The 27,340-nt window shown below is 43.6% G+C and overlaps 1 protein-coding gene and 1 long non-coding RNA gene across 4 annotated transcripts in view; one reads left to right on the top strand and one right to left on the bottom strand.

Moving 5' to 3' along the window:
* The window catches only part of LOC309333435 (vascular endothelial growth factor receptor kdr-like), a 198,271-nt gene that overhangs the window by 168,671 nt on the left and 2,260 nt on the right, over positions 1-27,340 (bottom strand). The gene's annotated exons all lie outside the window — the stretch shown is intronic.
* On the top strand, positions 20,222-25,661 carry LOC309334163. The gene is made up of 3 exons (XR_014152926.1): positions 20,222-20,727; positions 22,256-22,887; positions 23,652-25,661. It is a non-coding gene; the product is annotated as an uncharacterized lncRNA (long non-coding RNA).

Below are 27,340 nucleotides of genomic sequence, written 5' to 3'. Positions count from 1 at the left end.
ACCTTCAAAACACCAAGTTTCAAACTCAGTCCACCTACAATGTCAAAGTCCTTTACAAAGCTCCTTCTCTGACTCATTTAAAGTGCCCCCTCACAGTTTTCTCAAGCTGCTTGTAATCCTGAAGTGCAATATTTCTACTTTTACCTCATTTGTGTAATGCTTGAGTGCCAAACTGACATACACACACAAAACTAATATGCCAGTTTCAGATTCTCTAAACTTTTCATTTTTCATTTTAAATTCATTTTGGCCCATTTACATATTAGTGTGCAATACAATGGAAATTCGTAATTAAAAAAACACATATTTCTTCTAATATAGGCAACTTTGCAGCAGTGTTCCTCCATCTTATGGATTTATGCATCCAATGAACAGGGTGGGAGATTCAGGAATGACAAAAGGAAGTACTTCCTCATAAACAGCACAGCTGAATTATGGAAATCACTACCACAAGGTAGAGCTCAGTTGGCAGAACATGAAACTCTTTATCTCAGGGTCATGGATTTGAGCCCCACCTTGGGTGAAAGATTCATGCATTACACGGAGTTGGAGTAGATGGTCCTCTTGGTCCCTTCCAACTCTACAATTCTATAATTATATAATTCTATATCCTGATGGCCACAAATTTGGATGGCTTTAAAAGTGGTCTAGACAAATTCATGGAGGTCAAGGCTACTAATATTTGCTGGATATTTGCCTGCCCAGAGAATATATGAATTCAAAATATGCAGAGGAGAATTTTGGAGGAGCTGCTCCAATGAGAACATCAGACATTTGGGTGGTGGGATTCACTTTTATTTCACCAGGAACAATATTTCACTTACTCTCTTGCCCCGAGCACCATCTTTTGCAAAACAGCCTAGAGTCTATTTACTGCTGGGCAAAGGAAGTTCCATATCACAAGAAACAATGGCCGGAATTCCTCTATCTGTGACGACTCCTGGCGCTCAGGCCCCTTCCCGTCTCCTAAGTATACACAAAGTCCCACTCCCCACTTTTTACTTCTGCTGCAGCCCCAGCTATTAAAGATGCTTTATTCTTAAAAATCTTCCTGGGGCAGGATTTTGTTTTTTAATATTAAAAAACCCCTTTCCTTTCTGAAAGGTGCTCAAGGTGAAAAGTTAACAATAAAGAATAAGGAAAGGGAATAACAACCTCTTTGTAGTAAATTTGACCTTGACTGTTTTCAAAAACACACACACTTGGTTTTCTAATCTAATAAGGGAAGAGCATCAGTGAGCTGATTATTCCTCTGTGATAAATCTAATTGCAACTATTTAGCTACTGTCCCCCTCTTGTTCTCCTAATCTAAGGGGGGATGTGAGGGTATAAAGAAAGGGAAAAAAATGTGAACCAAGTTATGCAAAGGCTAACATTTTAATCAGTAACAATGAAGTGTCTTGTGGGACCTTAAAGACTATGCATTATGGCATAAGATCCCATTTATCATTAGGCCACCATCAGTCTTTATGGTGCCAAAATAGTATTTGCTGTTTTTGCCACAGGAGACTAACATGGTTACTACCCCTCTGGAATCTGCAGCCATTGAATTGTTCTGTAAAATGTAAGAAACTCAGGCTTCTTAGACATCTCACCAGAGGAGTTCATCCAATTATTCCCTTTAAATGAAACGTCATTGACAACTCCCATAAAACTCCTTCAGCAGCCAAAGTATTTAGGCATCCCCAGCCTTTTTTCTTTGCACACAAAACTGGCTGAGGGTGGCTGCATGTTCAGTGCAACCTTGCAGTCTCTGTGGCAGGATGCAAGGCAAGATGTGGTGGCCCTTGGCAAAACTACATATCCCTGGTCTACTTGCAGCCTGGCACTGGGGTGGGTAGGGTGCCTTCCCTCTTTGGAGCTTGCAACTGCCAAAGTATCATCAGCAGACACTCATTTGATCTTGTGCCTGTCTTCTGCCCTGTCCCCTGCAACAGGGGTCCTCCCCTCACTGCCTTTTTGGCCAGTTAGACTTTTCAACCTTTTTGGGTCCTTGGCTTCCTTGACCAACTACATTATTTCTGTGGCACCCCTGTGGGGCTCAGGAGCCCAGTTATGTCAACCCTTGCCTGCAGAGCTGGCAGTCCCTCACCCTTTTTAGAGCATCCTTCTTTGTGGAGTGTTACCTCAGCCTTCTCTCCTCTCCCCTCTCCTTGGGATTCCTCTGAGCAGTCTCTGCTGCTACGAAAAGCTATGTAAGCCTTTGGGAGGCAGAGCCACAAGAGGGCATCAGAGGAGGGAGGGAAGGAAGGAGAGATGGAGGCCACTGTTGCCTGTGGCACCCCTGGTCACAGCACACTGATTGAAAACCACTGATTGGGGTATTGGCATACCCTCTGAGTGTCCCGATCTTCCAGGGACAGTCCAAGAATTATGAAAGCTGTTCTGGCTTCTGATTTGATCTCAGAATGTCATGGATCTGGAAACAAAGCCTTACGAGGAATGGTTGAAGGAGCTGGGTATGTTTAGCCTAGAAAAGAGGAGACTGAGAGGAGATATGATAGCCATCTTCAAATATCTCAAGGGCTGTTACATGGAAGAGGAAACAATGGCTTCAAATTACAAGAAAGTTGATTCCAAGTAAACATCAGGGAAAACTTTCTGACAGTAAGAGCTCTCCAACAGTGAAACAGTCTGCGTCGGGAGGTTGTGGACTCTCCATCCTTGAAGGCTTTTAAGCAGAGTTTGCATAAAAATGCATATATTAGGGAAAAAATAGCATGTAAAACTACTTTATCCGTGGGAAATTGCTTGCAAAATATGTAAAATGCTGGTGAATTTTAATGAGGACTATCACTATCATTACAAACTGATACAGAAATATGGAGGACTGGATTTAAGATTGGAAAAAAGGAACAACTGAGAGAAACAAAAATCAACCAATTTACCCATCCCATGACACAGCACTACTTTCTATTGGAGATCTTAGTGCTGGGGAATTTGCTAAGGAGCAAGCTCTGGCACTAAACCCTGAGAATAAACTTGGAGGCGGAGCAAACCCACAATTAAAAAAGGATCAAGTAACAGTTCCTTTTGAAGATACAGTGACTATGCACTCCAAAGAGCCTGAGATATGTGGAGTGATAACAGCAGCGCCCTGTGGTTGACTCGCAGCCCTGTCCAGAAGCAGGTGTTAACTCGCATTGTATGCAAAAATAGCGGAGGCGTTGCTTGTGTGAGTTTTGGGTGCTGGTTTCTAACTGATCCAGTGGTGCATGTATTCCCCTGCCACAAATTATGAAAGCCTGAGAACTTGGCGGCCATGGGGACATCTTGGCAGCTGAAGTTAGTTCACTGGCCCACTTATTTATGGCCTCGCTGCTTGAAGGCAGAACCAGATGTCCAGTCCCTGAGTTCTATAGACTGAGACTCTCATTTGCATCAGCTTCTCACTAAATCCAGAGGCCAAGTGATTATACAGTAATTAAAACAGAAAGAGAAAGCTAGTTGGTGCATCTCACCCAGGGCAGCCATCTGCACTGTACGTTTAAAGCAGTATCATGCCACTATGAACACTCGCTGTTAGGCGACAACCCCCATTCCCCTCACAGAGCTACAATTCCTAGAGTTCCATGGCAAAAGGGATTTACTGTTAAACCACTCTGAGAACTGTAGCTCTGTTTTCATTCATATAAACATTTTTATTTTATTTCCTGCGAATGCACATTTTTGGGTGCTGCTGTAGGTTGAAGAAGTGTGGATAGCTGTGTTTCAGTCTGCATATTGGTTCCAGAAGTGTGAATTAGGCAGGTTTGCCTTAAAACGCAAATCAAACAAATTCATCCCCCACCTCAAAGACTGATGTAGCTTCATATGACATAGGAACAGGGCTGTTCCCATTTGCAAGGACACTGAACTCTTAAGGCAGTGTGGTGTAGTGGTTAGAGTATTAGACTAGCACCTGGGAGACCAGGATTCAAATCCTCACACAGCCAGGAAGCTCCCTTGATGATTTTCAGCCCATCACTCACTCTTGGCTTAACCTATCTCAGAGTTGCTGTGAGGATAAAATGGGGAGGGGAATAATGTATGCCACCTTGAGCTCCTTGGAGGAAATGGAGGGATATAAAAGCAACAAATACATAAAAAATCAGCTCAGGCCACAGCCTAAGAAGTACATGTGCCATGGCTGTAAAGACCAACAATGACTGACAACTTTCAAAGATGTTATTTAATGAAATGCTGACTGAAAACAAATCAAACCAAAATTCATGCAAACTAAATTATTCAGGAGCGTTTGATCCAATTGATATTCTGTTTCCAAGCCTAGATGCAGAAATCAGATTTCCCTATAATGTAATTAAAAGCAATAACAACAACCTGACATTACTGTGTATAATAGATATTCCTTACAGTCTCTAATAACTGACACCGAAAATAAATTACTGATACTACAGTGATAGGATAATTCATAGTATGGATAGACTGAACGAATAGAAATACAAGGCAGAAGAGGGCACATAAGGGACAGGGCCATAGTTCAAGGGTAGAGCAGCTGCTTTGCATGTAGAAGGTCCCAATAACATCTCCAGTATTTTTAAAAAAGATATGGGGGAAGGTGAGAGGAATGATACCTGAGACCCTGAAGAGCAGTTGCCAGTCAGAGTAGGCAATAGGGCTAGCTGATTAACAAATGGCCTGACCAGGAATACAGCTGCTCCCCCAGAAGAGGTTAGATCAGAGGGAATGGCAGGATTTATTTGCATTTGTTTTTTAGGGGAACCAAGTTAATCTGGACTTCCTGAATTTATAAGCAAACTGAAAAATGGCTACTCTTGAAATTCACACTTCTCTAAATTTTGCAGTGCAATATCCAAAGCTCAAAGTATATTAGGGTAAGCTAACACAAAAATGCTTACATTAGCAAAAAAAAAGTACAGAAATGTAGTACAATAGGCACAATTGTTTGCAGAGGTGAATGCATGAGGTAAAATTGTGTACAAAGTGCATATAGTAGGAGAAATGCCCAAAAATGTGCCGAGAAAAATGTTTGCTTAAAAAAATTAAAATGTAAAGTTATTTGGAAAAAGATTTAAATGCAAACTAAGAGAAACCAAAATTGTCCAGTTCTGGAGAGAACTCACAGCATGATAAAATAATCCTTTCTCTCTTGTTTTTGAGTTCACAACTCTCCTGTGCCTGGATCTTTCATTTCCATTTCACCCTGAGGTGCAGTCTTACAAGATTGCAAGCGGCTTCCCATCTTTATTTACCCAGAAAAGTTAAAACAACCATTCTGTTTTCCACATGGAAAAATGGGAGATGTATTTTGAGACTCCATCTTTTCTCAAGAGTCTATTTTAACCATAACATCTTCTAAAACCCAGTACCTGGGTATAAACAAGCAGCCAATCAATGTGGTCCATTGGAGGGAGGGATTAGCAGAGAAATATGAAAATTCCTGGCATGCTGGATTGGTAGTTATGAAGATTATTCTCGGCTCATGAGTCACTTTTAAAGGGTGTATGTATCAAGCCTCGATCTCAGTGAAGACGATCATGCCAAATCATGCTCTCTACCTCTAATTTGTAAAAGCCGGCTTTTCTGTTAGAAACATCTTCTCCAAGTGAGAATATTGCAGCCTTGCAGGGGAAATGCAATACATCAGGGGTGGGGAATCTGTGGCTATCCAGAACATCTGGGAGAGAGGCACAGGTTTCTCATCCCTGCGTCACATGGTAAGGAAGTGCTGCAGACTGCGGTGAAGAAACAACATCAAGGAGCAGAAGGACACACTGATGATCTAAACCAGCAAGGAAGGTCGTCATGTGGAAGGCAGATCCACTGAGTTGATCATGGACTAGCCACAGTCTATCAACCTAACTGATCTTGTGGGGTTCTTGTGGAGATAAAATGGGGAGAAGGATGGGGAGAGAACAATGTACACTGGGATGAAACAACATACTCCTGGGAGGTATGGAGTAAATGCCATAAATAAAAGAGTGGGTTGCCTATATTAAAAACAAAACCTAAAAATGCAGGAGAGAGTTTGAAAGGAATATCCTTGACAGGGAAAGCCCTCGAGGTCTTCCCACATTCACCAAAAGCATAATCTTAATCCCTGATCCTGTGACATGCAGTGAAACATATAGTTGACAAAAATATGTGTTGGGCAAATCCCTCACCCATGTGCCCAACACCACTTGACTGGCTGCTTTTCACAGGGGTGGGGAATCTCAGTGCAATTATATCATGTTAGGACAAGCCTAAAGCACCCACTTTTACCTATTTTCAAGGTGCAGTTCTGCATGCCAAATCTGAGTGCCGAAAAACAAAGATAAAACTCCCAGTTGTTGTATTTAATCATAGTTTCAAATAACTGTTGCAGCTCTGGAGCCAAAGACACATAAGCTCTTCAAGCACTTTTCTCACAGCTGCCATGCATCCAAAGGCCTTAATCGAGATCTTCCCCGAGGCATCCTATCCTATCATCTCTTTAAAAGAGCCTCAGAAGATCCCCACCCCTTTCCTCCCTCAACTGTGGTAAACACAACATGAATGTAGTTGCATGAATTCTGACAAGTAAAGAGCACCAAACTCCCTTTTCCTGTGAGGAAAAATGAATGATGGAGCCAATGTGGCTTGCAAGAGATGCAACCACATCACTGCAGAGATTTGTTAGTTTTCTCAGCGACAGCAAGAAAGATATAGTTCCAATTCCAGCAGTGGCCCCTTTGAAAGGTTCCTGGACACAGACAGTGCATGGGGATCAAAGCGCAACTCCTTAACCCTGGCAGATGTTGAGTGAGAATTCCACTTAAGACAGAGAGGAACAGGCTCTGAGTATTTCATTCTGATTGGGAAGGCTGCCGAAATATAACCGAAGTGGCCTTTGGGGATGAATTCCACAGCTGAAGCCATTATTTTTCCTCTTCATGCATTCCCTGTTCAATGCACAATATGCATTGTCCCTGCTAGGAAATTAGGACACTGCATTGTGTTTGTGGGCAAATAACCCGGGGGGGGGGAGGAGGATTGTATTCAAAAATAGATGCAAGGAGACCTAACAGACCCACAGCTAAACAGTGTTTTGCACAGATGGCATAATTAAAATTTATGGCAGGAAAAGGTGGGGGGATTCTATGGGCATTCCTACAAAGGAAGATGTATGGGGCATAATGAAGATTGCACACATGCCTGGCATTTCAGAAACTCATGTCATGATTTTGCAGTAAAGCAAGTGTTGGAATCCAGGAGACAAAGTGTAACCACCTAAACACCCTACTATTCATCCACTCCCAACTACTAAAGGAGGAAGGACGGGATCATCATAGTCATCTTTTATCAGTCTGTGCAAAACATAATTTGCCAGACAAGGATTCCTCCTAATTTTGGGAGGTGTGGTACAGATGAATTAACCAATATTGTAGCTTCATGGCTCATTCTTTTCCTGCTATTTTTTAAAAAAGATAAATGCTGGGAAATGGAAAACAAAAAGGCTGTTTTTGAACGTATGAACCTGCCTTCTACTGAGTCAGACCAGTGGTCTGTATCTTCCCATATACATAAAAATCTAAGTCTGTCATCATGCTGTGCAGTACATATGGCCACCAATAGGTGAGGATGCCAACTCCAGCACAATAAATATCAGGCATCAGAGTGAGAAAGAATCATTGGGGGTGAGCATTTAACTGAGGGTGGTGGAGCTGCTTCACAGACCGCTTTAGCAAGCCACTTTGTGAATGACAACTCCACCCATTAAATGCAGCTGCAACTAGGGTTTGGGGATTGGAGTGAGCTGTGAGAGGAGGGGGAGGATGGGCTAGGTGAGAGCTTTAAGGGGATAGGTGAGGGGTTGGGTAAAGTGTAATGGAGTGGGAACTGGTCATGTGAAGGAGAAGGTGGGGTTTGTGAGGAGAGCAAGCAGAGATGGAGCCCTTAGATGTTTAATTTCTTTTTCTTCTTTGACAGGCGGCATATTTTCTAGCTCAGGGTGGCTGCCCTGTGGCCCTCCAGATATTACTGAACTACAACTCCCATCAGCCCCTGCAACTGTGGCCAATAGAAGTGATGAGAGTTGTAGTCCAGCAAGTTCTGTCAGCCCAAAGGTGCTTTAAGTAGAGATGTCAAGGAAGTAGCAGAAAGAGGAGATGTGTCTAGATGCTTGAGAAAGAACAGTGAGTGTCCTTTTACTATCCTTGGGAACTCTCCAGAAGCTCCATTACGCCTGGGTGCCTGCTCACAGACCCAAGTGAGAGAGACTAGGGTGGCACTATCAGATTCCAGGAACCCTCTTGGGGGTGATCTGTGAGTTTGTTTGAGCCCTGGGTGAGAATCAGGGTAGCTGGGTGTCCGACTCTGAGGGCCAGGAGACTGAGAGGCATTGAGTGGGGAACTGTGTCAGAAAAAAGATTTAATATTCATTTATTAGTAATTTATATTAATCGTTTTTTGGGGGTATTTGTTGTTAGGTTTTATGTGCACTGCTTGCAGATTTTTTTAATATATTGCCCAAATAAATAAACCTCAAACTTTAGATATGTATAGCCCGTGCTTTACAACTGAGCTATGGTAGGTTTACTAAAATAAATAAATTCTCAATGGCATCATTTCCACTCAAGGGAAATTATATACAGGTTGTTTGCAGGAGCATAGGAAGTTTACTTATACCAAGGTGGAATCTACACACATATAAAAACTGTTCTAAAAATGCTTTTTTAAAAAGCGTTTTTAAAAATATATTGAATTTTCCATAAAGCTCACCATCGCCATCTAGTGTAACATTGTGTATTGCACTTAAAACACACTTAAAAGGTTTTACAGTGGTGCCCCGCAAGACGAATGCCTCGCAAGATGGAAAACTCGCTAGACGAAAGAGTTTTCCGTTTTGGAGGTGCTTCGCAAAACGAATTTCCTATGGGCTCGCTTCGCAAGACGAAAATGTCTTGCGAGTTCCTGTGGGGGTTTTTTCCTCCCCCCCCTTTTTCTAAGCCTCTAAGCCGCTTATCCGATAAGCCGATAAGCCGCTAAAAGCCGCTAAAAGCCGCTAAAAGCCGCTAAAAGCCGCTAAACCGCTAATAGCGCTAATCCGCTAATCTGTCAATGGGCTTGCTTCGCAAGACAAAAAAACCGCTAGACGAAGAGACTCGCGGAACGGATTAATTTCGTCTTGTGAGGCACCACTGTATTTGCAGCTGTATAGATGAGTCCCAAGTCAGGATGTTGTTGCATCCAGTTCAATATTTCCTATACTGACTGGCAGGAGCTCTCCAGGATTTCTCTTAGACCTACCTGGAGATGCCGGGAATTGAACCTGGGACTTTCTGCATGCTCTGCCACTGAGCTACAGTCCTCCAACGGTGAGCTGCTTTCCCCAGCCCACATTTGCTGCCAAATGTCACTCCTTTTAGCCAATGTGCTAATGGGCACAATCCAGTATAAAATAACACCAAGTTGGATACTATAAATATTCCAAGCTTTTTATAGACCCATATCCAGGTGCTTTTTTTTCTCAGAGAGGCCCTCCTTCTCATTCTGCAGAGTGGAACCCTGTTTCTATGCCCCCCAAAGACCTACCCCACTGGCAACACTGCCTTGAGGTCTAGCTAGTCCCAAAAAGAGCTAATCTGAAACTGTACTTGATAATCTTGGAGTACCCAGCACATGTCCTCAAAATTATTCAGTTTTAACTTAGCCTTTTCTCAATTAGATGCAGAGATGAGGCAGCAGCAGGGCTGTAGAGATGTCCACCCATCACTTGGTTAGAGATGGAATAGAGCAGCAGTAAATTCAAGGCTGTATTGTGTGAGCACCAGCAGGCCTAATCTGGCACTCCTGCCAGCACATCTTTGCAGCCCTGACCTTGCTGCCTTCCTGCCCCAGCCACATCCAGGTAAACTGCAGTGAAGTCAGCAACAGAAAGAGGTATCCCTGGCTCAAAGTGGACAGGGGTCTATCCATTTTGAATAAACCCCATGGTACAGTCCAGAATTCTACCACCCAGGATGCTACAACTTTATTCTGTTTAACATGCAGATATGTTTTGTTATTACACTATGGGCCGTGTGTGTGTGTGTGTGATGTAGCTACATCTCAGAAGCTAAGCAGATGTGGGTTCTGCTGTGAGTCTCCCCACACTTGGAGCAACTTGAAAAAAGGGAGGGGTCCGAATGCAACAGACAAAAATGTGTCTCTGTTTACAAAAGTACCATACCCAAAATAGCCACATCTTCTCAGAAATGAAAACTATTCCAAGGGCTAAAAGGTTAGATGATTCTCTTGGATTCTTTTCTTGAACCAGCTCAAAATTATGTTTGAAATGCATATTGGGGTGACATCATTGTTTATGTTTGCCTGGATGCTTTCTAATTGCAATAGCAGAAACATTTTCTCAACTAGCCAAATCTCCCCTCCCATTCTCCCTACCAGTGTTATGTCCAGAAAAAGCCATTTAAAAGTTCCCAGCTTTTCAAATATCTGAGAGTGGGAGATAAGAGGGTGTAATTCAGGGAAAGTTATCCAGGGCTTCTCTTCTTCTCTCCATGCTCCTCCCCAGCAAACACAGCAGCCATGTGCAGCCCTAGAACAATGTGTTGCTCTCTTTAGATAATAACAATGTGCTTGCATCTGGGAAACTTGTCCTGATCCAATTCACACTGCTTATCTTTGGCTAGGTCATTCCTAAACTGATGAAGGCACTCCAGATGAGAGTGTTGGGTCCAACAGCAACCCATGTGTGGGGCTGAAGACATCCTACCAGCACTGGCACCAGTACAACTTAACGAGATAGGGATGAGGCAGGGAAGGATGATGGTGAGGTTGGGGCTGTTCCAGATGAGCAACATCATACGACATGGGAGTGATGGTTCCAGCTACCCCACTCCTTGCCCTTTGAAACCTTATAAGCATCTGCTGCAGATGACGGACTGTGAGAAACATCAAGGAGTGGTGGTGAAACCGTGATGATCCCTTGCTATTTTTGCTATTGGATGCTGCAAATTGCTTAAGAGATCTTTTTATATCTATAGTATTGAAATGTCTTTTTTGTTATGCTATTATATTTTTGTTTTACTATGTTATTATGAAATAGTTTTTGCAGTGTTTGTTTGAAATGCATCCCTGTTTCTTTGTTGTAAGATGCTTTGAGCATGGCTTTTATGTGTGAAAACACAATATACAAATAAAATGAATGAATGAGATAGGCTCTGCTGGTGCACCCACCCAACCCCATTGCCTCTCAGCTACACCACTGTCCCATCTAGTTATGCTGCAGTAATGCCAGGGATGTCAAGAGGGTGCCTCTGCCCCAGCAGACAGGCTGTGTCCAGTTCTGGGCACCACACTTTAAGAAAGATATAAACTGGAGCAGGTTTAGAGGAATGCAGTTAAGATGGTTAGGTATATTCAAAACAAGGTCTGTAAAGAAGGAATGCGGGTTAGTTAGCTGAAATAAGTACTCTTCAAACTCCTGAAGAACTTTGGCATAATCGAGGACAAAGACTTGTTCTCTGCTGCCCATTTTCTTAGGTATGACTAGCTACTTGGGCTGTGAAGATTCAGGTCCTGATTCAGGCTGGATCGCTTCAGGCCCAACCCAATCCAGGCAGGATCCAGGCTCTGAATGGAGCCAGGGGTTTTGCACAGCCTTGGAGTCAAGTGCCAAGGGGGAGAGGAGAGATTTCTCACCTGCACAGTCTAATTCTCCCTTCTCCTTGCCAGCTGGCTGCATGTTTAATATCCTCCCCCAATTTTTCACAGCTCCAGGTTGCTCTGAGTGAACCCAACCCAATCCGAGATGATCTGGGGCTGCATTGACCCACTCCAGACTGGATGCTCAGCCTTAGCTGCCACAGTCATCAGTCTTCAGAATTCAATTTTCTCTTCAGGGTCACTTCAAGTTAGTTTTCTGGGCAGGAGGGTGGTTGCATCTTGTCTTTATATATGCATGAGCCCTAAGGCACACACCCGCCATGTTTATATCTATAAAGTGTTGAAGGGCATACAGAAATGCATCTTGAGAAACCTGTAGTTTTTCCTCAACAGCTTCTGTATTTGCCATCTGCCCTGTACCGGGAAATGTTTAATGCCTGATGTTTTACAATTTTTTATGTGCTGTAAGCTACCCAGAGTGGCTGGAAAAACCCAGCCAGATGGGCAGGGTATAAATAATAATAATAATAATAATAATAATAATAATAATAATAATACTTCTCATGGTGCAGAAAATAGGAGGAAAGGTTCTGTGAGACAGAATGGGAGTTTTCCTTTGTCATTTATTTACTTTTTTCAGGTTTTTAAAATTAAGAATAAAAAGAGATACAAAGGTACGCAGCAGGATACAAAACAGAAAAAAACCAAATGGAGCATCAGATTAAGGTTTCAACCATTTCCAAACAAAATTGTATTTGGACTGGACTTGCCAGTGTTGAGTCTAATTTGATAAATAAGTCACAAAAACCAACAGGTGGCTATGTTGTGGAAATATTGGAAGGGGGCTCCCTCCCCAACCAACAATACCTGTGGGTTCAGCCTGGATGGCCAAAATAATCCAGACACCAATTTGTTGGCCAAACAGGATGTCTTTATTAAAAACATTGCAATAGATGACATTTAACACCCTCCCCGCAAGGTAGAGGAGGGATGCGGGTGGCGCTGTGGGTTAAACAACAGAGCCTAGGACTTGCCGATCAGGTCGGCGGTTCGAATCCCCGCGATGGGGTGAGCTCCCGTTGCTCGATCTCTGCTCCTGCCAACCTAGCAGTTCGAAAGCACGTCAAAGTGCAAGTAGATAATTAGGTACTACTCCGGCGGGAAGGTAAACGGCGTTTCCATGCGCTGCTCTGATTCGCCAGAAGCGGCTTAGTCATGCTGGCCACATGACCCGGAAGCTGTATGTCGGCTCCCTCGGCCAATAAAGCAAGATGAGCGCTGCAACCCCAGAGTCTGCCACAACTGGACCTCATGGTCAGCGGTCCCTTTACCTTTACTTTTAAGGCTGAGAAGAAAATACTGCACCAGGTAAAAGACACAGAAATCTCTCTACCTTAAGCATTCCTAAACAACAGCTATTCTGTCTGGCTAAGTCATATGGCATAACAATGGCCTTCACCCTTATCTCCTTTGTCCTTCAACAGTTTCTCTTGTTTATGTGCCACTTTGTCTTTCTTTCATGCCTCTCTTGCAGACACAACCTTCACTTGTTCAACCCTTCTCATGCACATTTCAATTTTCATTCTAGAACTCCAATAATTTCAATAATTTCTCTGACAGCACTATAGTCCAGTGGAGCAGTGTCTCCCCAGACAACCCTTAGTTGGTGACTCACATTTCTCAGATATGGCCATGAACGATTTAAACCATTTTAACACAGAATGCAGTGCATTCTTCTATCCTTGAGCTAAAACCAAATAGGCTGTAGCCGTCAGGTGGGTAATCAGAGTCTTACTGTGAATTTCAGAGCTACCTTCTACAAACAGAGAAATCAGACATAACTTAGGATCCAAGAAAACATTTTGCCCAGTAAATAATCCAATTTCCAGCACTATCTGACCCCAGAACTTATTTACTTGGACACAGTCCCACCACATGTGATGGTTGGTTCCTCTCACATTACAAGGACACAGAACACAGAAAGGGCTGAACTGGGACACAGAAAGGGCTGAACTCCTCAATGCCTTCTTTGCCTCAGTCTTCTCCAATAAAGAAAACAATGCCTGACCTGAAGAATTTGGAGCAAATGATTCAGCAGAGGAAACACAGCCCAGAATAACTAAGGAGATAGTACAAGAATACTTGGCTAGTTTAGATGTATTCAAGTCTCCAGGGCCAGATGAACTGCATCCAAGAGTATTAAAAGAACTGGCAGATGGGATCTCAGAACCACTGGCAGTCATCTTTGAGAATTCCTGGAGAACAGGCGAAGTCCCGGCAGACTGGAGGAGGGCAAATGTTGTCCCTATTTTCAAAAGGGGGGAAAGAGAGGACCCAAATAACTACCGCCCAGTCAGTCTGACATCAATACCAGGGAAGATTCTGGAGCAGATCATTAAGCAAACAGTCTGTGAGCACCTAGAAAGGAATGCTGTGATCACCAATAGTCAGCATGGATTTCTGAAAAATAAGTCATGTCAGACTAACCTGATCTCATTTTTTGACAGAATTACAAGCCTGGTAGATGAAGGGAACGCAGTGGATGTAGCCTACCTTGATTTCAGCAAGGCATTTGACATGGTGCCCCATGATATTCTTGTAAAGAAGCTGGTAAAATGTGGTCTTGACTATGCTACCACTCAGTGGATTTGTAACTGGCTGACTGACCGAACCCAAAGGGTGCTCATCAATGGTTCCTCTTCATCCTGGAGACGAGTGACTAGTGGGGTGCCACAGGGCCCAGTCTTGGGCCCAGTCTTATTCAACATCTTTATCAATGACTTGGATGATGGACTCAAGGGCATCCTGATCAAATTTGCAGATGACACCAAACTGGGAGGGGTGGCTAACACCCCAGAGGACAGGATCACACTTCAGAACGACCTTGACAGTTTAGAGAACTGGGCCAAAACAAACAAGATGAATTTTAACAGATGGGTGACTCCTGGCTTGAGAGCAGTACATGTGAAAAGGATCTAGGAGTCTTGGTTGACCACAAACTTGACATGAGCCAACAGTGTGACGTGGCAGCTAAAAAAGCCAATGCAATTCTGGGCTACATCAATAGGAGTATAGCATCTGGATCAAGGGAAGTAATAGTGCCACTGTATTCTGCTCTGGTCAGACCTCACCTGGAGTACTGTGTCCAGTTCTGGGCACCACAGTTCAAGAAGGACACTGACAAACTGGAACGTGTCCAGAGGAGGGCAACCAAAATGGTCAAAGGCCTGGAAACGATGCCTTATGAGGAACGGCTAAGGGAGCTGGGCATGTTTAGCCTGGAGAAGAGGAGGTTAAGGGGTGATATGATAGCCATGTTCAAATATATAAAAGGATGTCACATAGAGGAGGGAGAAAGGTTGTTTTCTGCTGCTCCAGAGAAGCGGACACGGAGCAATGGATCCAAACTACAAGAAAAAAGATTCCACCTAAACATTAGGAAGAACTTCCTGACAGTAAGAGCTGTTCGACAGTGGAATTTGCTGCCAAGGAGTGTGGTGGAGTCTCCTTCTTTGGAGGTCTTTAAGCAGAGGCTTGACAACCATATGTCAGGAGTGCTCTGATGGTGTTTCCTGCTTGGCAGGGGGTTGGACTCGATGGCCCTTGTGGTCTCTTCCAACTCTATGATTCTATGATTCTATGATTCTACAATGTGTTTCAAACATGACTTCTTGAGAGGGAATGGTAGGTGAGTCAGGATGGCTGACGCTGGACAAAGGGACTTAGCAAAGTGTCCTCAAAGGAAGTTGCCTTGCACAGAGTCAACTTAGCTTAGGGTTGCCATATTTCAAAAAGTAAAAAAGCAGAATACCCCAAAAGTTTATGAGCTTTTTGGGGGAAGATTCCAAAAGTTGTTGAGCTTTTTCTTTGCAAAAACACATTTAAAAATTGTAATTTTTCGACTGACTTACCTAAGATCCAGGACAAAGCGCCACATTTCTGAAATCCCCCTTGGACATCATTTCTGGATTTGAAATCCTGGACATATGGCAGCCCTAACTTTTAGCTCAGGACTGTCTACATTGACTGGCAGCAACTCTCCAAGCTCTCAGGCAGAGAAGGGATTTCAAGGACAATTGCATTTAATCCCTGTGGCCGCAGCTCAGTGGAAATCACACATTGTGCATGTTTTTCTGCCATTACCACTTGAGAAACAATGTACTGGAGAGTAAACCCCACTGGACTCAATGGAACTTGGTTTTGTGGAAAGGGGGGGGGTTGCATGTGTTTGCTGCTGTCAAGCCAGCCCCTATGCACGCTTGCTTGAAAGGAAGCCCCAGCAGTATAAAAGGGACCATACACTCTAGTAATAATGCCTGCATGTCTCTTCTTCCCTGGCCACCCTGCCTTTAGACAACCCTGGATCACTCCAGGTGGGTCCAAATGATGCAAGGCTATCACAACACAATCTGTTCAAAGCCCAAATCAACCCCATATCAGGTTAATGTGGTTCACTATCTGGGCTTCAGATGGATCTGACTGAGCCACTAATCTGAAAGTGCTTTAATCATTCCAAAGTGCTATAAAAATGCGGAGATTTGTATCGGTTGGGATAATAATGTGAAGGTTGGCCCTTGTGTCTGAAGCCAATAGAAGGCAGAGCATGATACCTAACAATGAGAATTTATGTCAGCAAAAGCAAGCCACACATTCTAGCTGAGGGGGAAATCTTAGGTTCCAAGTTTTTCACCAAGGAACAATAATAATTTTAATTGTGGTTGGATGTGCTATCTGTAGATCAGGCTTTTGAAACTAAACAAACAAACTGAACAGGTAATGGTGGGTCAGCTTTCCTTGACCCTCAAACCTCAGAACAATCCCAGTGATTCTGCAAGCTCCTCTGTCCACTTCCTTGGCAATCTCTTTCCCACACTTGAGAAAAAACACAGGAAGATCTAAGGAAGCCTATGTGGAAACACAGAAGACAAAAGCCACGAGTCCTGAAAATAGAACGAGAGACCATACATTTCCTTTACATATCGCAGCCAAGACCAGGATTTTGCAAAATCTTTCAGGCCCATAGGCTTTCATGATTCCCCATACACCATAAAAGGAAGCACAGCAAGGGCCATGCCATCATCAACTAAGTGCTTAAACAATCCTGTTTTCTTTCCCTCTTGACCAGTCCTTTCAAAAACTCCTTTGCGGTGCTAAAAGCTTTCCCATGTCAGAACCAAAACAAAATCTCTTTGCATCTGCACTGTGCAAATTCCCTTTCTGTTATGGGGGCATGAGAGGAACTAACAACAACAACAACAACAAAAACCCCGCCCAGTTCTAGCTCACTTCAGTGGCAAATGAAGAACGGCCGCCTTCCCATCTGCAGAAACGGAACATGCCAACTTAACCAATTGGACCCCAGCACAATAAATTCTGCTGCTCTCAATGGGCAACAGGGCTGGGGCATCCCTCTATTTGAATGAATAAATAAATAAATGGAGAAGCAAGAAGCAGCATTGGGGTGCCTACTGGTCCAGTCTGGCACTATGCAAAGCCCTTGACTGCCCCTTCATTACGCACCTTGGGTACCTTATTTCAAATGAGCAGAGAGCAGCTCAAACAACTCTCCTATTCACAGAGTGGACAATAACTTATTTAGCTCAATCTCTGTTTGGCCACTTTGCTCATGTTATAGGGATGGGCAGACCTGCCGACTTAAGCACCTCTCAGTTTTTCATTTTTCCAGTCTTAAGTTCAGTTCTCCACATTTCCAAATCAGTTTGAGGGAGATGTTGTTGTTGTTTTTAAAGAAAAATCTCCATGAAAATTTATCAGCATTTCAGTGGAACTATTTTCCCTAATACACACATTTTTTGAATGCAATTCAGTCTAATGTACACATGTCTGCAACAACATTTCCTCTAAAACCTTTTCTTTTTGTACACATTATTTGGCAGGGGAACTGCACTACAAAATTTGGAGAAGACCACTATTCCCCTCAAGAACCCAGAGTTTCCCAGAGTTCTCTGGGAAGAGGGATTGACTGTTAAACCACTATGAGAATGTAGGTCTGTGAGGAGAAATGGAGTCTTCTAACAACTATCATCACCATTCAATGAACCAAAGCTCTCAGAATTCTCTGGGAGAAGCCATGACTGTTTAAAGTGGTGTCAAAGAGTTTTAAATGCATGTTGTGAACATTGCCTTAGTCAATGTTCTAAAGTGAGGGACTAAAGTGCATAATAGTAATCGGAGGGCTCTGTCACTTAACTAGATGATTCCTTGGCCTGATCCTTATATTCTCATTGTATCATGTTGTCAGAGCCGCCCTTAGGTCCCAGCTCACAGAGGACCAACGCCCGGCTGTGGTTATGTACAAAAGTCTTTATTGAAGTTCAGTTTCCATTTCAAAGCCGTAGTGCAAAGCCCTACGTCTTAAACCCTAGACCGGCGAAGCTCTGTCTGAGTCTCCTCCCCTTCCACACCAGTTTAAGACTCTAGCCTTGCTCCACCTCTTCCTTAGCTCCTTCCTCCTCTGGGCCCTCCTGCCCGCTGGGGTTTCACCTTTTCTGGACTCTTCTGACGCTGACTCCCCTGATTCTTGCCCCTCCCTCCGGCGGGCTTTAGGACCTGGTTCCCTATCCGGGCTACCTGCTGTGCCGCTCGCCTGTACATTTGAACTTGGTGCGCGCGCCCAGCCGGCAACCTTCCTCTTGACCGTTCCCTTGCTCTCCGATGGAGGCGTGGTCAACCCTAACTCATCTTCTCTCCCTCCTGGAGGAGACGCTGTCCCTGATACCTGGGATTCTTCCCCCCCACTGCGCTCTGGTGGGGAAGCTGGTCTTGATCTCCAGCCGCTGCTCTGGGAGTCCCCGCTGGCCCCTTGCTTCTGGCGCGTCCCCCCTGGGACCCCCCTTGCCCTGGCCATCGGCGCCTCCCTCTGGGAATCTTCTGATTCGCTGGAGAGGCTCATGGAATCTCTCGGGCTACTGTCATCTTCTCCTACGCTGCCCTCGGATTGCTCCCCCTCGCTCTCCATCTCCTCCCCTCCCTGCGCTCCCGCTGCGTCCCTGACCCATGTATTAATGTTTTGCCTCACTTGACTCTCCCACTTTCCCCTCTTCCCCTCTTCTTTGTAACAGAAATGGGCCTGGGATGAGTCATTAGCATCCCATCTGCTGCACGATAACAGTTACATATGGTCAACTGCTATATTGCCTTGCTCCTTGCTGGCTGGGGCCTTCTCCTGCCACAGCAAACGCTCCCTTGGTGAAAATGTGCTTATGTGAAGTGGCATTGCCAGATAACAATCTGGGCTGGTTGATTTTGGCAGGTATTGCTGCTTTCTCTGTCTTTCCTGGCAGATAAATAAACAAGTAGTGGATAAAATATCTCATCAGCTAGTGAACTGAGGAGCGTTTAGCCTACCATCATTCTTATGCCAGGGTGCCAACTTGGCCAGAGTGCTTTGGGTATGGAGCTGGGCTTCCTGCCCAGTTACTTCTCAAGGGGTGAAGGGATGTTGGCAAAAGGGCAGCTTAACTTCATGTCAGTCATTTCATGCAGGCTGCAAAATTGGGGTAAAACTACAACAACCCTGATCTCTTATTTCAGGAACTGTTAAGAGACTGAAAGCATGGTTTTGTTGTGTCCATGTTGCCATGCCCCCCCCCCTTCAAATTGCAATTCATTCTCCAGAAGGACAAATGGAAGTGTGTGTGTGTGTGTGTAGTGATGCTTTCTAATTTCAACTATGAATTTGTTGGCACATTTACTTGGAAACAATCTCCATTGAGCTCAGTGGGACTTACATCTGAGTAAACAGGTATAGCGAGGGATAAAGACTCTCAAGCTCAAGGGTCTCTATCCAGCCCTTCAGACTCTTCCCAGGAACCCCACCCTCCCTAGAAAGCACTCCCTACCTGCAGTGCTCTGTGCCCTCCTCAAGTGTTTTTGCCAGTCTGGAATTGTGTCCTTGGACTGTAGTGATGCATTTTGCTTGCCTCTGTAGATGCACAGATGTGTGTGTAGAAAAACCCCCACTTACCTTTGCATGGCTGGAATGTAACCTACTGTATACAGGTCAGTTGCATCTTTTGCCCAACCCACTTTTTCTTCTTGCTTAACCCACTGCTGACATGTGGCCCTGGAAGGCTGTCCACAAGGCAATGTGGCCCTCAAGCTGAGAAAAGGTGGGTGTGCTACTGTCTGCTTCAAAGTATCCGTAAGTCTGTAAATGTTAGTCAGTCTTAGATACAAATCTATGTAAGATGCTTTGGCAATTTTGAGTAGCGCAACCCAAAAGCGCTCAACCTGAAGCAACTTTAACCCGAGATATGACTGTATCACCTATCTGCATTGTATATTTTAATCTATAACTGCATGTACACTAAGTAAAAGTTATTTGTTATTTAAACCTTAAAAGAGAGTGAAAAGAGAACTAATTAAAGGGTCTAATGACACAGGGCTGTCTTCCGCATACTCTGCAAATGAGAACTAGAGTTTTAATTCCCCTTCTCGGACAAAGTGCTATGTACAATTATTATTTTTAAACATTTTCAGACCAATTTTGTCTCAAAGATCGTTGAAACTTTTTTTTTATTCTGAAGCAGACAGCTGCACAACACAACATGCCTGCTGCTCTAACTGTTAAGACTGTTCTACTAATTGCTATAACTGTGCCAACTGACACAGAGTCAATGACATCATAGAGTTCTACAGCTCTTGCAACTGACCTTTTACATATGCATTGATGCTAACATCCCAGAAAAGGTTCCCCATCTCTGAGGTGTATAAGACAGAACTGGCAATATCTATTTTCTTTCTGTGACTCCTGGTCCCCCTTTCCTAGTTGCATTACAAGTCTCATTGGCTTCTACAGCCATTCATTACTGCTTTTTTTCCAATTGGGACACAATATTGAAATCACTGGGTGGGGGTGAGGGCAGTGAAGGTCTGCTTTCACAGCCCCACCCGGCCATGGAGAATAAGGAACAAGATCAGGTTTCGAGCATTTTGAAGGGAAATTACACCCTGTCTGAAGCCAGGTTTCTCTGCAAATCTTGGCACACGCTTCAACATCTGATGAATGAGAAGAGATAGACTTGTGTTGTTTTAAATAGCAAGCATGCAGCATAAGAATGATTCCAAGGCAAACCTGAGACGTCCAGGGTGATATGGCAGCATGTTCTCCATGAGGTAGGCAGCTCAGTCGTAGAGCTTGTACCTCTAGGATTCAATCCCTAGCATCTCCAGGTAGGGCTAGAAGAGACTCCCACCTGAAACCCTGGAGAGCAGCTGCCAGTTGGTGTAGACAGTATTAAGCTAGACCAACCAGTGGCCCAGTTCAGTACAGTATGTCACCTTCCTATGCTCTTATTCACCTCAACAGTGCGCAAACAGGCTATTTCCTCTACCTACTTCCATTCAGATTTGGGCAGACAGAATTTCAAACCTACAGACACTGACTTGGAACAACAACAATATTTATTACGGCCATAGGCCCATACAGGTAAAAACAACACATAAATAACAGCTTGTGCACGTGGGAAAAAAACAGCCGCTAAAACACCACTATAACAATAAAATACTATAAAATAGAATGGCATACTACGCCTTAGTTAGCTTGTAGTGCTAACTAAGACTTGGAAATATACGTTGAGCTCAGTGGAACTTACTTCCAAGTAAACATGTGTTGGCTCCTGCCGCATAGTTGTGCAGAATCTGACACATTTTTATACCCTAAAATTCAGGAACAATTTTATGAGCACTAGTAACATGGCAGAAAGTTTGCAGGGTGGTGGTGGCTCCCAGTGGGAAGACAGCTAGTGGTGTATAGTGGTTAGAGTGTTGGATTAAGTCATGGGAGACCAGGGTTGAAATCCCCACTCAGCCATGAAACTCACTGGGTTGACCTTGGGCTAGTCAGCAGTCTCTCAGTGTGCCCTACCAAACAGAGTTGTTGTAAGGATAAACTGGAGAGGGAAAAGAAACTATGCAAATCCACCTCTAGCACCTTAGTGGTTCCCAATTAGCCAAGTACTGCAGATGCCCTGTTTTTCAAAAACCAAGCCATGGACCCCCTGTGGAAATTTTTATATCTCTGTGATAGTTTTTATTATGTGAATGGTGCCATGACCCTCTGGGTGTGTTACACCCAGAGCAGTACTTGGAACAACTGATTTAGAGGAAAGGCAGGATCCTATATTGTGACCGTAATCTTAAAGGGACAGGAAAGTGTGACATAATCAGGTAGAAGTGTTCTGGGAATTTAAAGAAAGACTGTATATGACTCCGTTGCAAAGTCCTTGCCTGTGTGTGTGTGTGTGTGTGTGTGTGTGTGTGTGAATGCCTTTCAAGTACAGTGGTACCTCGGGTTAAGAACTTAATTCATTCTGGAGGTCCGTTCTTAACCTGAAACTGTTCTTAACCTGAAGCACCACTTTAGCTAATGGTGCCTCCCCCTGCCGCCGCACCGCCGGAGCACGATTTCTGTTCTCATCCTGAAGCAAAGTTCTTAACCCAAGGTACTATTTCTGGGTTAGCGGAATCTGTAACCTGAAGTGTCTGTAACCTGAAGCGTCTGTAACCCGAGGTACCACTGTATACAAAACTACAATGAGATTCCATGTACAGTACACACACAATCACAGAGAGCTTTCTTGATTTTTACACTCTTCTAACAAGGGGCTGATGCATTTTGAAGAGGGCTTGATCTCTTTGGCAGGGACTCACACCTCCAAAGGTCTTCTGTTGCTTCATCTGACTACCTGTAGGCTGCTGGATAATTGGAGTTGACTTCTGGAAATCTAAGGGCTTGTTTACTGGAAGGAGGAAATCAAGGGTGAGGATGCACAAGTGGTAAAGAGAAGCCTATAAAGATGGTATCTTGCCAGAGTTAGCAAGTAAGGATGGGCAGATCAATCTATTTTTGGACAGTGTCAACTTCACATATGTTCAGTCATAAATCCATTTCATCCCTTTACTGCTTTTTTATCTGTTTACTTAAACTCCACATGAACAGTCATATTTACATATGTATCTAACAAGTATTTAAATAAAATACATCAATACTATTTATCTTAATGTTCTCTTTTTGAAAATACATATTTGTAATGCATTTTGGGCACGTATTTTGAGCTGACAACCGTATTGCAAAATCTGGAGAGGCGAAAACTCTGAAGAATAATTACATTCCAAATTGTTTATTGTCCAGGAGTTGCAAATTAGGTCAGTTTGTTGAATTCCTAAAGGCAGGGCCAGCTCAAGACATTTTGGCACCTGACATGAACCACAGAATGGTGCTCCCCTCCCTGGCAGGAAAGAAGTGGGAAGTGAAGATTGACACCAGAAATAAAGGTGAAATATAGATTTACATTGGGATCCACTCCCTTGTGGATTCTGCCACCCGAGGTGGTTACCTCACCTTGCCTCATGGACAGGCTGGCCCTGTCTAAAGGATCCCTTGTTGCAAGTCTCCGTGGACAGTGAATGATGCAAATTTCATTTCAAAGCATGACTTAGTACAGGTTTCTCATCTGTTGCTTTGCTTGACCTTTCTTTTCTGTTCTTTGTCCAGCTGTCAAAATGTAGATTGCAAGTTTCTGGTGACACTGACCTGTCTATATGTGGGTGTGCAGGAGGGATCCTTATATGGGGGAATAACCCCAGTGTCTGCAATAATAATGGTACTACAGTACAAAACCAACTTTGCAGTGAGTTCTTTTCATAGTAGAGACCCATCTGGACTCTGGCTGTACAAACTCACTGGGGAGATCTGCATCTCCCTCATGCTAGTCTTTTCAAGTTATTGCTACATAGTATTTTCTGGTATTTACCCATTGCCCCTGGCTCTTCCTGCTATTTTAAAAATAGAGTTAGGCAACTTCATGTCAGTTAAAGTGAACAATGGGTGTTAGCGATCATACAGATTGTGCCTGTATGTTCAGAGGCAGCATATCTGTGAAGCAACTGCAGGGTCTGTTGCTCTCACACGTTGCTTATAAATGTCTCCAAAGCACACAGGCGACTGATGGTGGGAAGAGAATTCCTGATTAAATGAACAGGCGCCTATACAACAGTGCTCACTTTATGTTCTTAGCGCTGTTCCCATTTTTCCCCAGGTTGCAAGCTTCTTTACCAGCCCTAGCTCCTGTACATTTAACAACAACTCAGTTGGCTGACAACTGCATGACAGTTCTGGAAGATCAGGTTGCTAATAAAGGCATGTAAACAGGCCAGGCTTGAGTTTTAGAACAATTGGCAACCCTGGGTATGCCTCCCTACTACACAGTGTTCATGGGGCTATAGGTATGACCAAGAAACAGAGCAGAGGGTGCATTCCTGACTTCTGATTCTTCCTAACTGCAGAATCCAATTATGTATGGAGATACCTCACAAGGCTCAAAATGTAGGTTTTGGTGTGCAAGGAAGATTGGCTGCAAAGGAGGGTCTTTAACTGCTGTCCTGCAGAAGGTATGGTTGACACATTCTCACTTTCCTTTCATAAGCAGCACCTGCTGACATTCTGGTGTTAAAAGGCACACCTGTCCTCTCCTGTATCAGGTCACCCTATAATGGGTACCTAGTGACTGAGCAACTGCATCCAGATTTCTTTTTAAAAATCCTGTTCACACACTAAGGTTCCAAGGGGTTCTCCAGGGCAAGATGAAAATAATGGTTGTGTTAATAGGTGTTCACAGGCAAGTGGGGAGTTAATGAAAAGTTGGGACTCTTTTGCGGACAGGGGAAGGGCTGATCATCAATGCAAATTTACTGGAGGTAGGACAGTAATTGCAAAAGGTAATGCCCAGCTACTACTGTCTTTACTCCATCCTACTGAATACTAACTGAATGCAGGTAGTGGGTGTTCTGCTTGCAGAAGGTCCCATATCTGATAACTGACATTGCTAGCTTTCTTCTGCCCCCCCCCCTTTTTAAAAAAGGTCAGGTAGGTGGTGACCTACCATGGAAGACTGCTGTCATTCAGAGTAGACAGTATTGGGCTAGATGGACAGCTGGCCTGACTGGTAATATCAAGTTGTAGGTTAGTGTTATGTGCACAAGTCTCAAGCTCTGATTCCCTGGTGCAGCTATGAAGAGGAGCATTTCCCTCAGTTTTCAACTAACAACACTTTTGCATGATGTCCAAACAGGGAAATGAGGTTAATATTTATGGTTTGCTGGAATACACCACAGTTCAGAGGTGGCTTGCTCAGACAAACCATTGTTAAAATTAACCACAGGTTGCCAGTCTTGGACTTAACCTCAAAATGCAGCTAGATGAACCTGGAAGCAAAAGCTTACAAGACCTTCCATGCAGCCATGCTGAGAAGAAAGTGAGAGAGGACATAAGCCTGAGGCTCATGCACACAAGCACTAAATGATGGTTTGGCATTATGAGCAAATGCAGTAGTGCAGCAATAGGAGGCATCTTCCTGAATTTCCACCTAGCATCTGTAGCAACTACGAAAATGTTTCTAGCAGGAACCGCCATCTAGTGCCAGCCCCCGGTATTAATGTGCACATCTCCAGTTCTGCTTTGCTTCAAAGCGAAGAGAAAAAGCATTGTAATTGGAAACATATCTAGGAAAATCCTGGCCAATTAAGTCAACAGCATTTTTGAAATACTTGTGTCTATAAAGGAAACCAAACTGAACTCTGTTACCGTTCAACTTTAGGCTGAATGATTTCCCCCAACCAGTGCCCTCTCTTCAGACAAGTGCAGCAGCCATTATCATTACCATTTGATGAAACTGTCAGAACTTAAGCAGGAACAGTCACTCCCTAGCTCTGTGCTATGATAGGTAACGAACACATCTGTACGACTAGACAGCAGTGCATACCCAATGAAGGCTTCTACACAAGAGCAGCCCTCTGTCAATCCACCCTCCTTCTACTTTGGAGCCATTAATTCTGAAAGAACTATTCTCTCCTTCTCTCAGCCTCACTATAAACACATCCTAGAGTGAACATGAAGCTCAAGTTGCCTTTTAGTCTTTCTCCTGCTATCAGCATGGACACCTGCTTATCAGAAACTACATTAACCAAAAGACGCTCTAAACCCAATGTGTGATAGAACCCTTTACATTCCCTATTCCATGCCTAAGTATTGCTGATAAAAAACATGTACAAGTGTGTGCCCATGTGCCAATATCTTTTTAGCATCCCAGCTTCCCGTAAGTTCATTTCATATTGACCTCTTGGTAAAGTATTCTTCTTATTCGACTAACAGAACTACCCCTCCAGAAATAGCTAAGGGGTCCTTGCTTTGTAGATAGGGTGAAGAATATAATCGGTGTTCAAAGTTGGGAGTACTGAAGCAGGGGACAGGTTTTTTTAACCCAAAGTAAAAATAGCATTGGGGATCTGTCCCCTTAATTGAAAGTACCAAATGCTGGAATAACTTGCAGGAAAATTATTCCAGATAAAGGATGCATCCAGACAGGTGGCGTGTCAGACACCTCAGAAGTCAAGCTGAAATTTTGAGGCTGGCAAGATCAGAATAAGTGGCACTACTGAAATGCAGGTCTGGCTTTAATGAGTACTTAATTTTGAGAAAAGGCATTTGGGGTGCAAGTCTGTTTGGGAACAAACACATGACTATTTAGAAGCCTTTAGGCACACACCATGCCTAATTTGATGCATTCTGCACCAGCTTTGAGAATGCATTTTTACTTCATATATTCCAGATTCCATTCTGGCATTAAATATGGATGCCCGGGCTGACATACACACACAAACTGTCCCCCAAGTCCCCCAGCACAAGTGAAATCCTACCTATGGGCCATTGACTAACTTTGTACTTCATTTCACCACCCCCTTGGTTTCATAAACTCATCCCCAGTGCCCCTTACTCTGCCCTACAAAAAGCATTATTCAGAATTGCAGTTTGCATGACCCACTAAAGAAGATAATAACACAATAAAATTCAAAACAGTAACATTTAATTACACCTTTACTGCAAATCCAGTTAAAACTATTTAGTTTAATTAATTCCAGAAAACTGGTTAACTTGATCCAGTGATGCCAGATATTTCAAAAAATATATTTTTGTGCATTATTACAAATGAAAACAGAAATGTGAAGCAAATTTATAGCTTTAAGTATTTATAGATAACTACTTACTGAACTAATTTATAATAAAATCAATAGCTATACCCAATAAGAGGCTATCTTGTGACTTGAGACAAATGCAGGAAAACATGACCAAAGGAAAAAGCTTTGAAAGCAGTAAGAGCAGTAAAACTTTAAATTTGAAGTGAGGAAGGTGTTTTGCTCTAAGCTCTAGCCTGGTCAGTCATAAATAAGAGATCATAACACTTTAGAAGGAACCACTCCCAGTGTCCCCCTGCCACCCCTTGCCTCTTAGTGACCCTCTAGGTAATCCCACCTCCCACTTTGGGAACTACTGCTTTAGATGTTCTATTGGAAAGTGGATATATGAGTGATTTTCAGAGCTGTTTCTGTGCTACCAGCATAGCACCCAAAGAGGGAATTACTCTCATTACAAACCAAATGCAGAGATGGTTGCCATAACATGTGCATTTGGGATGCTGCATAAGAGCCACAAAGCATGGACCTGGATGAGAGGGGTTTATATACACATAAACACAGTATATGATGGCTAGCTGCAAAATCAAAGGGCAATCTGCATATGTTCATGTGTACATCTCCTCCACCACATGACTGCATCACGACTAAGCTACCTCAGAAAGCATTATAATGTCACCTGGATCCACTTCAGGCACAGCACCTTTTACTGCAAATGGTTAATGCTCAAACTGTCCCCAATGAACACTGATGTTCTGGC

Source organism: Podarcis erhardii, assembly GCF_964252035.2.
Source record: "Podarcis erhardii genome assembly, chromosome: Z".
Lineage (NCBI taxonomy): Eukaryota > Metazoa > Chordata > Lepidosauria > Squamata > Lacertidae > Podarcis > Podarcis erhardii.
The sequence above is the reverse complement of the archived record's forward strand: the minus strand, read 5'-3'. Positions and strand labels throughout refer to the sequence as shown.